The sequence below is a fragment of the Heteronotia binoei genome, chromosome 2 (genome assembly GCF_032191835.1).
Source record: "Heteronotia binoei isolate CCM8104 ecotype False Entrance Well chromosome 2, APGP_CSIRO_Hbin_v1, whole genome shotgun sequence".
Classification (NCBI taxonomy): Eukaryota; Metazoa; Chordata; class Lepidosauria; order Squamata; family Gekkonidae; genus Heteronotia; species Heteronotia binoei.
In genome coordinates, this window is record NC_083224.1 from 62,822,009 (window position 1) to 62,835,362 (window position 13,354).

The 13,354-nt window shown below is 44.6% G+C and overlaps 1 protein-coding gene across 4 annotated transcripts in view; it reads left to right on the forward strand.

Moving 5' to 3' along the window:
• Positions 1-13,354, forward strand: part of SYT6 (synaptotagmin 6) — a 258,819-nt gene that overhangs the window by 198,108 nt on the left and 47,357 nt on the right. The gene's annotated exons all lie outside the window — the stretch shown is intronic.

Sequence of the window (13,354 nt, forward strand, 5' to 3'; positions counted from 1 at the left end):
TTAGCTAAAGTAGAAATCTATGAAAGGAAAAATCTTTTGCCTGGAATACACTAGGGATGCCAGCCTCAGGTGGAATTTGGGGATCTCCTGGAATTACTGTTCATCTCCAGACTACAGAGATTAGTCCCCGTGGAGAAAATTGATGCTTTGGATGGTGGACTCTGTGGTCCCTGTCCTCCCCAGGCTCCATCCCCAAATATCCAGGAGTTTTCACAACTTGGATTTGGAAACCCTCCCCTCCTGCACCCCGCTGGTGGCCACAAGGGACCTGACAACCCTAGCATATGCCCACTTGTGGACTTGATGAAGCAGAATTTTCTTGCTTCCTCCTAATATTGCAGCCAACTGGGCTCCCCCCCTCCCCACAGTTTTGCTCTTGTAAGTCATCAGACACTCAGCAACAACACAGCAGGCAACATGGGAGTCTGCTGCGGGAAGGGGGAATAACTGGAAATCACCACCCCCTCTTCTGCAAACAGAAATGCCATTCCAACAGGTCTTTTTTGCTGATATAAGTCACCATTTTCTAACAAAATATTTTCAGAAGGAGACTCCAGAATGAAATTGCTGAATTAGATTTCACCAAGTTTGATACCATCTCACAATGACTGAAAAAAGACTAAGGGTGCTTTCACACAGCAACTGTTTGCAAGTGGATTTTGCTATTCTTACACAGTAAAATTGCAGTTGCAAATGTGTTATTCGAAGTGTGTGAACACACCCTAAGATTTAGAATTCCCATCCCCCAGGTCCTGGCAGCGGTTTCCCCAGTTTTTGGGGCTTCAACCTGCCAGCCACCAGCTGGCTAGTGGGGAGAAGCCCCACCCCCAAGCCCCATCTCCAGTGGCCACCCCTCTCCCTCCCCTCCTTCAAGATTTAGAGGGCACTTTAGCTGATCAGCAGGGAGCATGTGGCCCTTGATCAGCTGGAGGGCCCTTTAAATCTTGCATGAGGGAGGGAAAGGGGTGAGCACCACCACCCCATTTCTTCCTCAAAGCATTTAAAGGATACCTTTGAATGCTTTGGGGAAGAAGTGTGTGTGTGGGGGGGGAACAAGTGCCTGCAATCCAGGCCATACACATACCCTACTTTATCCCCCAAACATACCTTTAAATGCTTTAAAAGGGAGGGGGAATGCATGCATTTGCACTCTAAGCCATTATTTCACAGCTTGGATTGCACATGTTCTCTGTCCCCTGCACTTCTTCCCCAAAACATTTAAAGGTATCTTGCTGGGGACTCAGAGGGACCTGGCAAACCCTACAAAGATTCCTTAGCCATTAAAGGTGTTCACCAGTTTAGCAAGATTAGATTGTTGTATCAACAATTACTGCTACTGAAAATTATCTCTGTACTTTTATTGATTACATTATAATTTTACATAAGTATGCCTCACCCTGTGCTTCTTCCATTGAATGGTCCTTTGACTATTCCACTTACATAATTTTTGCTTTGTAACATCATATATTTCTGTCTGTCTAATGAGGACCCAGTACATGATGATGCATATAATGAAATGGGCAGGTGTGAACAAATAATATAAAATAATAAACTGGATAATCCAAGTGTATGAGGCAATCCATTCACACTCAAGACAGGAGATTGTGAAAACTTTTAAACCAAAACTGGAACTTCCCCCCTCCCCCAACAGTAGCTAAACCATACAATTTCCCTATGGTGGGAGTCTGGGCAGACAGGGGCATTTGGAGGGGGGAGGGGTTCTGCCAGCATTATGTTGTCCGTGTTGTCCTGGAGTGACATCATGCCTCTCTAGGAATTGCCAGGTAGAACCATGGAATTTCTGCTGATTCTTGGAGAGGCATGACATCACTTCAGATTTTTCCTGGAAGTGATGTAATGCTATTGCATTGATGGTGATTTTTAACTTTATTTTTCTCTCACCCACCACCAGAAGCAGAGGGCAGAAGATCACCCATCTCCAGCTGGTAGCTAAAACCCTGACCGATTTCCCACTAGCCTTATGCCACTCTCACTCTCCTCTCTGCGGGTCTTCTGTTGGATTTCACACTATCTGCCCCGGGGCTGCAACTTGCTCCGCCTTTTTCACACAGCAAACAAGATCTTCTAAAAAACAGTTTCTGCTTGCCATGCAAAAAAGGTGAAATTTAATTGCAGCCGCAGGGCAGATAGTGTGAAATTCGATAGAAGCTCCACAGAGAAGAGGAGCATGAGAGTGGCATAAGGTTAGTGGGAAATCGGTCCCCCTACCTTTCCCACACTGCATTCTTCAATCCAGTGCTTGAAACATGTTTGTCTACAGATTGACTATCAGAATGAGGAATGGTTTGAAACAGCTTTAATGTGAACAGCAGCTAAAGCAGTTTGAATAGCAGTCTCAAAGCCTTCTTATAAAAATAAGGTCATATGATCATAGGACAAGTCCACACATTAAATGATGGTGTGTCAAGAAAGTTACCACCCAACTCACTTCTCTCCTTTGGTTTTAATTAGTTAATACCCAATTACACTTCTTATTTGTGAATGTCTTTTTGATTCTTCAGTCAGCCTACTGGTTATAGCTCAAAGGTCAGGCACCACCACCTATTTTGATGTGAGCTTCAGTTACAGTCAATTTTTTTTTAAAAAAAGAAGTCATGAGGCAGTGTAGAATCAGCTGACTGTTTTTCAGTTTTCCCCCTCCTATGTAAAATATCTGACTTTATATAAGACATTTCCATCAGTATTGTAAGCACGTGGTTTGTCTGAAGTGGTAAATTCACATTTAATGAAAGTTCAAGAACCATAAATATGTAGTAGAGAAATGATGTTGCTTGCAAAATGAAATTGCTGTGCTTACATGAGGAACTCTGCAATGATTTAATCTCTGGTGGCTGTATGTAGAATATTTTAGTGCCAATTGACTTGTGTACATATGTGTTTTCCCTGTTGTGTGCCTAGTTCACAAAAGACAAGCAGAAGACTGCAGCTGTAGAGTTTCTCTGTTTGGCCTATGGGGTAAAGACTCAATTTCCTGTACAAATTACAATTACCAATTTGAGCACTGTGTAAAGGCAGATGTTTAGGAAGCCTGGACCTTTTCAAGTGGAAAACATCATTAAAAGTAGCTATTCTGTAGACCTGAGCAACCACACTTCAGTTTTCTACTTCTGCTTATTTTCTTTAAACACATGAGATAGCATAAGAAGAGGCATAATCAATTCCACATAAACTGGCAATCATTTGCAACAGGTAGTCACAACCTGCAGTGCTTATCAGTGCAGTCCTAACCAGAGTTACATTCATCTAAATCTACTGAAGTCAATGGTTTAAGGGTGTTATTCTTTTTAGGGTTGTCCTCTTTGTCTCAATGGAATCCTAAACAGATCACCAAAATACAGCAGACAATCTAAAAAAAGAAAGTACAGTCTAAAACAAGAACCCCCATGTGGACTGTTCCTCCTTCACATAATATATATACAGCAAGTTTCTAAATTTGTATTTTCTTTGGTGTCAAGTTTACAAAGGGACACTGTTACAGACACCAGAGGATAATGTTTAAAATGGCCCAATGTCTGCCCACTTAGTAAGAGCCCCGTGGCACAGAGTGTTAAAGCTGCAGTACTGCAGTCCTAAACTCTGCTCACGACCTGAGTTCGATCCCTGGTGGAAGCTGGGTTTTCAGGTAGCCAGCTTGAGGTTGACTCAGCCTTCCATCCTTCTGAGGTCAGTAAAATGAGTACCCAGCTTGCTGGGAGGCAGGGAGCGTAGATGACTGGGGAAGGCAATGGCAAACCACCCCATTAAAAAAGTCTGCCGTGAAAACGTTGTGAAAGCAACGTTACCCCAGAGTCGGAAACGACTGGTGCTTGCACAGGGGACCTTTCTTTTTTCCTTTCCTGTCCACTTAAGAGACATGCAATTATTTGTTTGTTTACACTCAATTTTTCTCCCAATGGGGACCCAAAGTGGTTTACAACATTCCCCCTTCTCCATTTTATGCTCAGAAAAACCCTGGGAAGTAGATTAAGCTTTGCAAAAATGACTGACCCTTAAACTTTACATCAATTTCCATCAAGCTATGGATACTGGACGAACATAATCATGCAGATGTTCATCTATATCCAGATGTGCATCTTTATCACCTGTGTTGTATCCTGAGCTTGAGGCATAACACAATAGACTGAGAGAATCCACAGATCTGCATCCTGATAATTCTGCATAATTCAAACTGGCCAATCAGGAGGCAGTATCAGAAGATCCTAGAATCTACCAATGAGTATGCATATTCTAATGAAGGATCCAAAAAGGGTGCAATCACAGGGTGAGGTATATATTGCTGAATGTTTTGAGTGCTGGGTTGTAGTTTGTAGTCACTTAATAAAGATGCTGAATCACTATGCTGGCTGAACTCACTACTTAACAACCTATACCTATTTTTATTGATGCTTTGGTTATTGCTGCATTGGAGTAAAGTCTACTGCTAAAGTATTCTTCATTTATATTGCCAGTATTACCATTGTAATTGTATTTGGCTCAACAACAGTCTTGTGAGGTAGGTTATCCTTATTCTGGATTTACAGAGGAAAGGAGGTGACTGTGATCTTAATCTAAAGCTGCACAATGAATCTATTATAGAGGTGGAACCTGTCCCAGGGCATCCAGAACAAAGTCCAGCTCTTCAGTTATCTGATCCACACTGGCTTTCCCTGATTTCCCTACTCTAGAGAGTCTAGGGAGACCTTATGCCAGCCAGCCTAGATAACCAAAGTCAGTGGAATGGGGATGCTCAAAAAGGCTCTGCAACAAATGGAATGTCAGTTCAAAAAACCATTGAGCAGGCCTGTTTCAAAGAAGCTCAACAGAAACAAACACAAACAAATTTTCAAAGAGAAGTTTTTGTCACAGCCCTCAAAGCTGCACTCCTGCTTTTGAGGGCTTTGAAGCGCTTTGCAGACAACAACCAATCAGCCTCTGAACTATCCTGTAAGCTTGGTACTATGCACTTTTTTTTTTTCAGGTGAAGACTGGTGACTCGCCTGAACAGACAAAGGTTAAGTAAGAAATAGAATTCAGAAAAGCGCTAACTCATGGTTTCAACAAGATTGCCAGGGGAAATGGATTATACTTTCCCATTTGGGAATTTTCATTATATCTGGTTGGCCATAGGGTCTATCCACAGACCTTTGAGGAGAGTCTGAAAATCCTGTGATTGAAAAATTGCACAGATTTTTGCCCTTCCTTAATACCAGTTTCAAAACCCGAGAGAGCCAGGTGGCTAGCAGAGAGGAATATGACTCACAGTAGACCTCTTCATAGCCTTCTGATTCAATTTTTATTCTTGGGGGGGAGGGAAGATTTACTTGCTGCAGCTGCAAATAATACAGGTTTAATTGGCAAAAACTCTGTTCACAACCAACTGCCTAACATGGGTCCTTTTTTAACACAGGGAAGTTTTCTTGGAAGCATAACAAGGAGGTTCTTGCATGTGCTCAGCCTGTCTCCGTGGACATCGATCGCTTTCACAGAACATGCAGTACTTTTCTGCTTTAACTGATGTGATACATCAGTGTGACTATATTTTAAAGAAAAAAATTGTCTCATCTGAAAACTAATGCATTTATTGTAAATATTTTATTGAAGTCTTTATAGAAGAGCATCAGTACTTTGATGATGCATTTTAATAGGCAGCAGGCAGCCTGATGCAACCTCATAAGAATATCTTCAACTAGCAAAGATGTAACTTGTGGGCCAAACTAACTGAAATAGCAGGAGATCCATAATTGGATCGGCCAGGAATTTTTTAAAAAATTCAAAGCAGCTGCAGGAAGAGGGGGTGGGGACTAAATCAAATTTATGTCACATTGGAATCACAGTGCTTGGAGTGGGGGTATATTCTCCCTCATACCTTTTTTCATGATCTAAATTACTGTGCTATCTGCTCCTTACCCAACAACATATAAGTGCAATTTGATTACCTATTTCCTTGCAGACCAAAAGTGGGGGCAGGGTGAATAGTGAAGGTTAGATTAGGAAAGTGGCATGGACAATCCATCTGTGCCTATACCACAGCTCAGCCTCTCTCTCACACACACACATCCTGCAGCTATTTTCAGCTTTTAAACATTGAAGCAAATTTGATCACAGATCTTCCGCTATCTCCTCTGTTTTGGCTCTCAGTTAAGAAATATGTGTTAGATTTATGCTAATTTCACTTTTCTCTCCAGCAAGAAAACAAAGGTACCATTCCCCCCTCCCAGCTAAGTAGGAGGCCCTTTAGTTCATTTCCTTACTAATAGTTTCCTCTCTCTGCTACTATGGGCTTTCAGATGTATGGTACAAGAGTAAACAATATGGAAAGGATTCCTTGAGAGTAGGAAGATTGCAAACCACTGTTCTAAATAACAGAGATCTCCAGCTGGTAACCCAACCTGCAGATAAATCCATGCAAGAGATTTTTATGATAATTCTTTTTGACACATTGGTACATTGTGAAGTGCTGCTGAATTAAGCAGTGCTGAACCTGATTCTTCTCATGGCAAGACAGGATCCAACAAAAGATTTTCCATATTTGCAGTCCTAGAAAAGAACTCTCTTTGAGACTAGTCAGATTTCTGAGTAGGACTTTAAGTCATGAACTCTGGCTGAACAACAAAACAAGGCTCCAGCTGCATATTACATGAGAACCGTGTGACTGGATCTCTTGATAAAAGTTTGAATCCAGTGATTTTAGGATTAACAAGGTTTAATTCTGGGTATAAACTTCTGTGCGCATGTCCACAAAACCTTATACTCAGAATTAAACTTTGTTGATCTTAAATGCTGTGGTCTCACCACAGAGTAAGCACCATAACAGGATTAAGGAACTGGTCTTTTGAAAGCTGAGGACAGGGCTGCTAGGCAGACTGGAGACCTGCAACTTCTAATTTTCTAACCTGTTGAACTAATATAGATGTTTCCAGGATTACCAGCCTCTAGGTCAGGGGTGTCAAACTCATTTGTTATGAGGGATGGATCAGGCATAAATGATTCCTTGTTGGGCCAGGCCATGTGTGTCATAAAATGTAATGCCAGGTAGCAGAGATATAAACTTTATAAATAACTCAAACACAATTAAATATTGTTTTTAAGTAAAACATGTTTAAAATATTAGCACTCGTTGGTCTTGAAGGTGCTTTCTTAGCATCTCTCCCATGAGATCCAGGGAACTGGGCAAAGGAAGCTCTGGCACTTTCCTTCCTTCCCTAGGGGACCAGGAGGAGGAGGAGCCTCAGTCAATGGAAGGAAGAGAGGCTTGGCTCAGTAGCTCTTCTGTGCAATTGAGAGAACCTGGCAAAGCAAGCTTTCCTTCGCAAGGGAGGATCCTCAGCCAATGGAGAAAATAGAGGCTTTGCTCTGTAGCTCCTGTGCGATTGAGCAAGCCTAGCAAAGCAAGCTGTGATGCAAAAGGAAGCAAGAAGAGGGAAAAGGAGGCAGACAACAGCCAGTTGATCAGGCGCCCGATAAGAGCCCTCCGGCCACATGTTTGACACTCCTGCTCTAGGTGGTGCCCAGTGTTCTCCCAGAACTAATCTCCAGCCTACAGACTAGTTCCCCTGGGGGAAATGGCAACTTCAGATGGCAGACTCTGTGACATCCCATCTCTGCTCCAGTCCCCAAACATCACCCTCCCCAGGCCTTGCTCCATATCTCCAGGAGTTTCTCAGCCCAGAGCAGGTAGTCCTGTTTCTTATACTGTTCTGAGCCAGTTTCCCTTATCATCATTAGAGGGTAGCTGTAGCCTTTTCAAGGGTAATTAATTATCATCTATCAGGGGTGTCAAACTCTTTTGTTATGAGGGCCAGACTGACATAAATGAGACCTTGTCAGGCCAGGCCATGTGTGTTATAAAATGTAATGCCAGGTAGCGGATATGTAAGTTTTACAGCTTATCAAGGACACATACAAATACAATTAAACATATTTTTAAAAAACTTAAAACATGCTTAAAAGATTAGCACTTTTGCAATATGTTGTTTATTTAACAGTTTCTGATAACTGACACCTCTTGCTCTGAGTTATCTCTCTCTCTCGGCTTGACTTTGCGAACGAAGATTTAAGAAGGGTGCAGTAGTCCACGTCTGGCTCTGAATTATAGCATCAAAATATAGGGACAATGTCTGTGCTGTAGCAATCTTGAGTAGGCTGTTGTTCAGCCTACCTGAACCTGTTAAGTTACAAACCTATTTTTGATTTATTGACATTCATTACAGGAATCTCATGGTTAATGCTTTGAGCCCAAGATCCAGGGGAAAACATGAAATGGCTGGGCATTGCAAGCTTTTGTACATAAAATGCTTTGTGTGCTGGTCAGCCAATGGGGAAAATAGAGGCTTTGCTCTGTAGCTCCTGTGTGATTGAGCAAGCCTGACAAAGCAAGCTGTGATGCAGAAGGAAGCAAAAGAGAGAAAGAAGCAGATGACAGAATTGCTAGTGGGCCTGACAGAAACCCACAAGGGGCCTGATCCTGCCCTTGGGCCACATGTTTGACACCCCTGTCTTAGATGTTCCACAACTTTCCAAAAGTCTGTTCAAAACCCCTAAGCTGGTATTCATTAGCACGGTTAATTTAGGGTATTCTGAAATATAAGTGTGTGTGTATATGCATGCATGCCTGTGTGTGTGGAGTGCCGTCAAGTTGTTTCTGACTTATGGTGACCCTATGAATTAATATTCTTCGAAGTGTCCTATTGTTAACAGCCTTGCTTAGGTCAATCTATCTCTTGCTTGGTTTTCCTCTTTTCCTGCTGCCTTCAGCTTTTCCTAGCATTATTGTCTTTTCCAGTGACTTCTGTCTTCTCACACATGGATTAAGGGATACATTTGTCACAGAGACACCAAGGATGCAGTCAGATGGGCAGGTTGCCACAGCACTATCTCGGCTTTAAATAAGCCATGTGAGTTTGAGGCAATTTCTGTTGATCAGGCAGCACTCCCTCAGACAGCATCATAGTGTTGTGGGCCCATGGTTGGTCATTCACATTGCTAATGCATCACAACCATGGACCTGCAGCTGGGTTGTTTCTCTACCCCACCCCGCAAAGCCCTGATGTGTGTGCACAGAAGTCAACAAGTGCACACATGCTCCTGGCTGCATTCTATGGGAGTGCTGAAACACACACCAGAATGGGGTTGGGGGGAAAGGATGCACTGGAAATGGAGTGGAACAATCACACCACTCATATGTTTCAATGGTGGGCCTGGGTGATCAGACACCTGGAAACCTGCCATGGAAGTGCTTTGCGGGTGGCTATTTAATTCACGTGGGATGAGTGGGGCACAGGAGCCAGAGGTGCGTGTCTAACTGCATCTATTTGATGAGGAGGATGGGGTGGCTACGTCAGGCCAAACTACTTGTGTGATTGCACCCCTAGTAAGCCTTGCTCTAATATCTGGAAGCCTGGAATTGAAATGAACCAGACCCGCTGACCTAAAATAAGTGTGTATATAAAATAACCACAGAATAATGCTGACAGTTGTTTTAAAAAATTAAAAGGCTGTCAGCAGGGACTTGCTCATTTGCTTATTGTTAGTAAAATCCATTCATCACTACATCATCTGCTAAGCTTTCCATGAGTCACTTTTGGTTAGGAATGCCTTCTAATCATAACTCCACTTGGATGTCTGTTTTCCTAAATATACAGTTAAATGTGTTAAGTCTCTCGTGGCATTAGTTCTGGGAAAAGAAAAGCACACATTTAGAAGGCAGGGGCACACTGTGGTCAAATTATGATAGTACTATGTTGGCAGAGATTCTGAACGGTTATCTGGAAATGACTTCGGCATTAATAACGCAGTCTGATTGCTGTGTTGATTAGAATGAACTATTCCGGCAGCTATCACCACTGGGCTACGGAATGCATTTGAGGAATGCTCATTCCAATTAAGCTCAAGAATTTCTCATCAGCTTTTGATAGAACACTGTAGTTGGTGGCTCTGCCCAGCAGCAGGCTCAAAGCATCTGGCCCCCTAAATTAGGGCTATTTGGATATGCTTTAATACACACAGCATTACCAGGGCAATCCACCTTCCTGTAAAGTATGCTCAGGTTTTCAGAAGGAGAACTTTTTGCAGCTATGAGGCATGTTTATTTATTTACCTACAAAATTTCTATGCCAACTCTCTGGGGAACCCATTTGAGGCAATGTACAAAGTAAAACATGATGAAAACATATACCAGTATAAAAATAATGCAAAACTTTTTTAAAAATAAAAGAAATCCAGCATTTATCAGAAAGTGTTTTCATTTGTGAACCTTGAATCTCCTTGGTGTCTCTCCCCTGCTTTATATTAATGCTGGAGCATTATTAATGCAGAGAAGAAGGTAGAAGAGGGGTTTTTGAAATGCAGATGAATAATCTAAGGACCAATGTCTCCGAATCACGTGGGTGCACTTTAGACCAACAAGACTCTTTGCCTCCAATCCAAACCAACTGGTGAGTGTTGGAAATGTCCAGCCCCTTACTTTGCACCTGCCCTCCATCCTATGGGTGGACAGGCTTCCAAAATATATATATATATATATATATATATATATATATATATATATGAAAGGGAGAAAAGTACTTCTTTCTCTACTTTCTCCATCCCATGCATTATCTTGTAAACCTCTATCATGTCACCCCGCAGGCGACATTTCTCCAAGCTAAAGAGCCCCAAGCGTTTCAACCTTTCTTCATAGGGAAAGTATTCCAACCCTTTAATCATTCTAGTTGCCCTTTTCTGCACTTTCTCCAATGCTATAATATTCTTTTTGAGGTGCAGCGACCAGAACTGCACACAGTATTCCAAATGAGACCACACCATCACTTTATACAGGGGCATTATGATACTGGCTGATTTGTTATCAATTCCCTTCCTAATAATTCCCAGCATGGCGCTGGCCTTTTTTATTGCAATCGCACACTGTCTTGACATTTTCAGTGAGTTATCTGCCACGACCCCAAGATCTCTCTCTTGGTCAGTCTCTGCCAGTTCACACCCCATCAACTTGTATTTGCAGCTGGGATTCCTGGCCCCAATGTGCATTACTTTGCACTTGGCCACAATGAACCTTATCTACCTCGTTGACGCCCACTCACCCAGCCTCAACAGATCCCTTTGGAGTGCCTCACAATCCTCTCTGGTTCTCACCACCCTGAACAATTTAGTGTTATCTGCAAACCTGGCCACTTCACTGCTCACTCCCAACTCTAAATCATTTATGAACAAGTTAAAGAGCATGGGACCCAGTACCGAAGAAATGTAACAGATTAGTGAGGCAAGATCTTCCCTTATAGAACCCATGCTGAGTCTTCCTCAATAACTTGTGTTTATCAGTGTGCCTACTCATTCTGTCCTTGATAATGGTTTCTACCAAATTTCCCAGTATTGAAGTCAGACTGACTGGCCTGTAATTTCCAGGATCTCCTTTGGAACCCTTTTTAAAGATGGGGGTGACATTTGCTACCTTCCAGTCCTCAGGAACGGAGGCAGATTTCAATGAAAGATTACAGATTTTTGTCAGAAGATCCACAAGTTCAACTTTGAGTTCTTTCAGAACTCTTGGATGTATGCCATCCGGACCTGGTGACTTATTAGTTTTTAATTTGTCTATCAGTTGTAGGACCTCCTCCCTTGTCACGTCAATCTGACTCAGGTTTTTCCACACCCCTTCCAAAATTAGTGGTTCTGGAGCAGCAAACATTTATCTTCCACAGTGAAGACAGAGGCAAAAAATGCATTCAGCTTCTCAGCCATTTCCCTATCCTCCTTCAGTAATCCTTTTACCCCTTGGTCATCCAAGGGCCCCACTGCCTCCCTGGCTGGTTTCCTGCTTCTAATATATTTGAAGAAATTTTTATTGTAGGTCTTTATGTTTTTTTGCAATATGCTCCTCATAGTCCCTTTTTGCCAGCCTGATCACAGTCTTGCAATTGATTTGCCACAGCCTGTGTTCCCTTTTATTAATCTCACTTGGACTGGTTTTGCACCACTTAAAGGAGTCCTTCTTACCTTTTACAGCTTTTGTTTGTTAACCATGCAGGCAGCGGCGTAGGGGGGGGGGGGCGGGGGGGCGGGTCGCCCCAGGTCTGGGGGGCCCCCGTATTGCCAAGGGGGCCCCCTCTCCTTCCCCCAGCGCTGAAGCCCACCTGCGCGGAGGCAAGCTCCTGCTCCAGCAGGGCGGGCTAGTCGTGCCAGACGAGGGCGTGCAGCAGGAAGCAGCTCTCGGCGCTGCTGCTGCTGGTCTTGGCGGCAGGGGAGGCGGCCAGCATCCTCCCGGTCCCGGCGCCGCGGAGGAGGGAGGCAGGCGGCGGGGAGGCCGTCATCGGGGCGCCGCGGCCAGGGGCAGCATGGGCGCCACAGGCCTGCCGAGCCGCCGCAGCTGGCGGCGCAGGGGACGAGGCGGAGGCGGCGCGCCCTGCTCCCGGAGCGCACCGAGGGCAGGACAGGGGGGATCCCCTGCCCGGCGGCTGGCGGCGGGGCTCCATGGGACTTGTAGTCCCCGCGCTGGGCGAGCCCGCGGCGGCCGGCCGTCGGAGTCGTCTTCCCCGTGCTACTGGCTCGCGCGGGCACGTGCGCGCCTGCCTGGCACACCTGATCGCGCGACAGACACACACGCCGCGCCTGGCCGGACTGCACCTCGCCGCCGCGGCGCCGGAGGAACTGCTTTGTGCGCAGGTGTCACCACGTCGGGCTGCTGGGCTGCCTGGCGCCTGGGAAGGGCTCTGGAGATCAAGAGGCCTGCTGTGATCGAGAGGCCTGCCAACCTCAAGGCGGGGCCTGGAGGGCTCCCGGATTTAGAACTCCCCTCCCGGGTGGAAGTAGAGGATCCCCTGGTTTGGAGGCTCTCCCACCACTTCAGGGTCACCAGAAAGCCTGGGGGGGGGGGTTAAATGTCTGCTGGGCACTCCATTATTCCCTATGGAGACCGATTCCCATAGGGTGTAATGGAGAATTGATCTGCGGGGCTCTGGGGTGGGGGCTCTGTTTTTTGAGGTAGAGTTACCAAATTTGCAGCAGCATAGCATCTGATACCTCTCCCCAAAACAGGCTCCAAGTTTCAAAAAGATTGGACCAGGAGGTCAAATTCTATGAGCCCTCGCAAGTGGTGGCCATCCTGCGGAAGTGACATCACCGGAAGTGACATCATATCCTGTTTCTGGCGGCGTGCACACACATAGGGGGGCCCACATAAATCTTGGGCCCCGGGCCCCCAAAGCGCTAGCTACGCCCCTGCATGCAGGCCTTTTCTTATACCTGTTTGTGCCTTTCCTAACTTGTGGTATATATTTTATCTGAGCTTCTAGGATTGTAGTTTTAAATAGCCTCCAAGCTTCCCCAAGGGTTTTGACTGTATTTACCTTTCCTTTCAGTT